Here is a 5,456-nt window from a genome sequence, read left to right as displayed (position 1 = left end):
AAATAGAGTGGGCACCAACCCATCTCAATCACGTCAAGTCCTTTGACTTGAACCCAGTAGTTATCCAAACACACACACACTGGTTTGTAAACTCTGGACATAGTTTAAGCAGCACCGCCCAACTGTCCTTGACCGTGGACACGGCTATTTGAATAGTTTTACACTCTGCAGAGGTTGCACACTTTACCCACAAGATCCGAGGACCTTCCGTGTCATCCACGACCCGCGATACCTTAAGTACCCGGGGTAAGCACCCGATCACTATCTTTCCCTAGACGACACTAACAAGGAGTCCACTCATTGTTCCGTATCCTCATGATGTACATCATACGAGACTCACTCGAGATCGTAACATCCGAGAGGGGACACAATGGTGTATCCGGTGCCCTGTAAAGACAGTCATGGCCGCCCTACCTGGCACGACCCCGTCCCGAGAGAGAGCACCAACTCTCCCCCGTCACTAGTAATGCAGGCTCCAAGCTAGTATCGACCTAGGTAATCAATAATGCCCTTTACCATATAAGGGTAGAGTGGTTGCGCATGTAAGGTTGGGGCAGTCGACAAATCTTAAATCTAATCCGTTTTCGAAAACAACACACACTTTCCTTGGTACACCACTTCGTCATCAAGTGGTTACCCATCTCATCATCTCCCTCGGGCATAAGTGGCACCCGACGGGGTTTTCGAAAGTCCTTTGAAAATACTTTGTCTCCTTCATCATGCATATACTCGTCCCTTTTTGCGTAGCATCTACTGTAGCATCTTATCTACTCCCACCGGCATAACCCTCATAAGAAGGTAGGGTCATGCATAATGCAAGTATCAACGAGGAAGTAACGGTGGCAAACCACCCCATGTGGTTATCACAGTATCATGTCTCCGATGCAAGCAATAAAAGTGCTATATGACAATGCATAAAAAGGGTTTCATAGACATGGTCAAAGGGCTGCTTGCCTGGCTCAACAAAGTCTTCTGGGTCTTCAAAGTCTTCTGGTCCAACTCCTTCGTTAGCAACGCAATCTATTGTTGCAAAATAATAACGAGAAAAATAAGGCAATAATAAAACGGAAAAACCAAATTGCTCAGAAAAATGTCAACTCATTTTTGTTAAATACCAGGGTGAAAACTAAGAAGGGGAGAATTTCTAGTTTTGGATTTGGAGTAGCAGAATAGGAGAAATGGATTTACAAAGGTATATTTAAATGCTTAAAATCACATTTAAATATTTACAGTGAAGAAAAGGTTGTTGGATTTGAATGAAAGTGGCACCATTAAATAGGTTGCAATATTTTAGGAATTTAGGAATTGGAATTAATTTATTTGGACATATATTTTATCCTGTGGGATTTTTGGAAGGGTGACGGAAAAAGAAAAAGAAAAGGGCTTTGTGCCTGCTAGGCCAGAACAGGCGCAGCACAGCAGGCCCAGCCAGAGAGGCGGCCCAGCGCACTGGTGCACGCGCGTGTGCCAGGTTTAAACCTGACGGGCGGGGCCCAGGCGTCAGCGAGATAGAGAGGAACGATGGAGGGGAGAGGCTGACAGGCGGGGCCCGCCTGTCATCCCTAACCCCGAGTCCAGACGGCTGGCAAGCTCACCGTCGATGATGCAGGGCACGGCGAGGTCGGGCGAGGGCACGGATGGACTCAGCGTCGTGTCGCTGTTCGGGTGGAGGTGGTGGACGTCACCGGAGCGGCCTGGTTCGTCCGCGACGAGGAGGCACGGCGGAGGAGCTTCGGGCGGCGGTGGCTCCGACCGTTTCCGGCTGCAAAAGAGGCGGGGAAGAGAGGGTGATTGGTCAGTGAGCCGCGTCGGTTCCAGATCGAGGAAGAGGAGCGGCGGAGAGGGCCTGTACCCGGAGATCGACGGCGACCCGAGGCGGCGGAGCTCGAGCTCGATCTCGAGCTCGGGCTCGTCTGGAGAGGGGTGAGTGGTGTAGGGGGTGATTTAGGGGAGTGAGAGAGCGAGTGGTGAGGAGAGTAGGGCTCGGGGAGGCCCTTAAATAGGTGAACGGCAGTCCACCGAGAACCCGTGCGCCGGCGAGCCTGCTGTGGTTGCTACGGGTCACGGGGGGCTCAAATGAGCATGTCTGGGGCGTTCCTGGACGTCGACTACGTTGGGTGAGACAAAGAGAGGGAGTGGGGAGAGGTCAGAGGCGCGCGCGTGTGAGCCGCGCCATTGGCGCGCTCGGGCGGCCGGTGTTTGCTAGCGCGGAGGCGCGGGGAGGAGGAGAGAGGAGGGGACCGACCGCGTAGCGTGTTGCGGACGCCGAGGCACATAGGCAGGTGCGCGGGGGAGGCCTGAGGTGGCCGGAGGCGGTTGGAAGGGGGCGGCTACAATACGGGAACGCACTATAGTGCACTCCAGAGCGTCCAAATGGCCGGCATGTCATTTTCTATGCCTTGTGGGCGCGGCCAACCGTGTCCAGTAGCTCAAGGGTGGAGTAAAGAAATAGGGGGAGGCATTGGATGCTCTGGATGGCTGCTGGGGTGAGGAGAGAGGTGAGGAAGAGGGAGAAAGGGGCTGTCCAGAGAGAGAAAGTGGGGTTTTACCCATCCAATAATTGAGCTGTGGACTTGCCATTGTTACTGGAGGTGAAAGGGGTCTAGGAGGAGCTGTGGTAAAAAGTTGAGCTCAAGGAGAATAGTTTTAGTGGTCAAAATGGTGATTTTTGAAAAGTGGCAGAAGGTATTTGATAAAGGTTTTGGCAAGCAAATGATTTCAAATTGCCATGAGACTCCACAGGGTGAAATGACACATATAATTAGGGCCTTCCACCAATTTGGAGATTATTTGGGCAAAGTTGCCAATGCAACTTTTGTAAACCCTAGAAATGAGCAGAAATAGACTTGTGTAGATCTAGTTGAGCAAATCACTTCTCCTTGATGCACCACTTGCTGTAGTGGCCTCATTTGGTCATGTGAACATGCTCACCAAAGTTGGGGTCAAGGAGAGAAAGTTGGTAGCACAAAGTTGTTCAAATTTGATTCTGGTCAAAGAGGGTTTTGGGGCATTTTGGTGAACCAAAATGACTTTAATTGACATGAGGCTTTGCAAGGTTATCACAATATGCATTTGTGACTTGTTGGATTTTTCTTGGATTTTTGTGAAAATACTTCCTGTAGAAATATTTCAAATCCTTGAAATGGGCAGAATTGGTTTTGGGAGGTTTTGTCCAATATTTTGAACATGCCCATGTGTTGAAACTCTTATATATGGAAAATATATGTCCACTGAGTTTCCCTGATTTTTGTCAAATGTTTTTGAAACAATAAAATAATTTTTCTTTATTAAAGACCATTTCTGGCCTTAAGAAAAAGCTTTTAAATAAAATAGTAAAATAGCTTTTAAAATTATATTTTTGTGGTTTATGGGAGTCCTACATCTAATAGGATTCAAATATACTTTTTTAAATATTTTTCATACCCCAAATCAGGTACTTGTAGTGCAAACCTCAATTTAGGGGTTTTTGAAAAAATAATTTTAGAAAATACTTTTTGGCCAAATTATTTTTGTAAGAAAATACTATATTGCACTATACACATGGCATGGTCATTGGGCACAAGTTTGGGGCAAGGAGATGAAGTATATAGGGTGGAGTTGTTGACTTTGAGGAGCACTTGAAAAGAATCACAGAGAGAAAACCAACTCCAAATAAAAGCCAAATAATGCAAAAGTTTTTGTTGGTCCAAATTTTCATGCTTTAATAATGCAAATGTAATGTTACAAAATGCAGGGTGTGACAATTTCGTTTGGACTCCGTTTGATATTCCTTTTCTTCGAAATACTGAAATAGGCAAAAAAACAGCAATACGGGCTGGGCCTCCGGTTAGTAGGTTAGTCCCAAAAATGATATAAATTTGTAAAATAAAGCCCATAAACATCCAAAAGGGGTAATATAATAGCATGGAACAATCAAAAATTATAGATACGTTGGAGACGTATCAAGCATCCCCAAGCTTAATTCCTGCTCGTCCTCGAGTAGGTAAATGATAAAAAAGAAAATTTTGATGTGGAATGCTACCTACCATAATTCTCAATGTAATTTTCTTTATTGTGGCATGAATGTTCAGATCCAAATGATACAAAATAAAAGTTCATATTAACATGAAAATGGTGATACTTCAAGCATCCTAATCAAAGTTATCATGTCTTCTCAAAATAACATGGCCAAAGAAAGTTATCCCTACAAAATCATATAGTCTGGTTGTTGCTCTATCTTCATCACACAAAGTATTTAATCATGCACAACCCCGATGACAAGCCAAGCAATTGTTTCATACTTTAATAATCTCAAACTCTTTCAACTTTCACGCAATACATGAGCGTGAGCCATGGACATAGCACTATATGTGGAATAGAATGGTGGTTGTGGAGAAGACAAAAAAGGAGAAGATAGTCTCACATCAACTAGGCGTATCAACGGGCTATGGAGATGCCCATTAATAGATATCAATGTGAGTGAGTAGGGGTTGCCATGCAATGGATGCACTAGATTCGAGTGCAGGCATGGAAGAAATCAGCTGCTTGCTGTGGCGCTGACATGGCCCTCTCACTGGTCAGAGTCCATTGCAAGGACGCCAAAGAAGAGAACCTGAAGGCTCTCCAAGTGGCGAACACGAAGAAACTCAAGTTTCAATCCTTTATGGAGACTTTCATTGACGCGACCACTCGCATAGCTGACGACATCGACTTGGACACTTTTGTTGAGCCAGCGAGTCCTCCTCCTACCGAGTGAACAAAAACATTTCATCTATTTGCCTCGGAATGCGAGTGATTTTGTAGTCGTTAAACTGCTTCGGGCTTGACATCCGAGTACTTTTGTTTGCGGTTCCGTACTTCATGGTTCTATTTGAACTTCGTAGTTTTATCCAATCATTGCCTTTCTGTTTGCAAAATGCTTTTTAACTTACGTGAAACTGATTCACAACTAACCCTCCGAGTGACGAATCGCTTTCCACTTGGAGTTTATTTTTTAACTTGGGCGAAGCTGATTCGCAGCTAAGCCCCCGAGTGGGAGGACTGCTCTCCACTCGGAGTTATTTTCTAACTTAGGCGAAGCTAATTCGCGGCTAAGCCCCCGAGTGAGAGGATTGCTCACCACTCAGAGTTGTTTTTAACTTAGGTGAAACTTTTTCGTGACTAAGCCCCTGAGTGGGAGGATTGCTCTCCACTCAGAGTAGTTTTTTGAACTTAGGCGAAACTGGTTCGCGGCTAAGCCCCCGAGTGGGAGGATTACTCTCCACTTGGAGTAGTTTTTTAACTTAGGCGAAACTGGTTCGCGGCTAAGCCCCCGAGTGGGAGGATTCCTCTCCACTCGGAGTAGTTTTTAACTTAGGCAAAACTGGTTCGCGGCTAAGCCCCTGAGTGGGAGGATTCCTCTCCACTCGGAGTAGTTTTTTGAACTTAGGCGAAACTAGTTCGCGGCTAAGCCCCCGAGTGGGTGGATTGCTCTCTAC

This window comes from Triticum aestivum, chromosome 6B, assembly GCF_018294505.1.
Source record: "Triticum aestivum cultivar Chinese Spring chromosome 6B, IWGSC CS RefSeq v2.1, whole genome shotgun sequence".
Lineage (NCBI taxonomy): Eukaryota > Viridiplantae > Streptophyta > Magnoliopsida > Poales > Poaceae > Triticum > Triticum aestivum.
Note: the sequence above shows the minus strand (reverse complement) of the source record.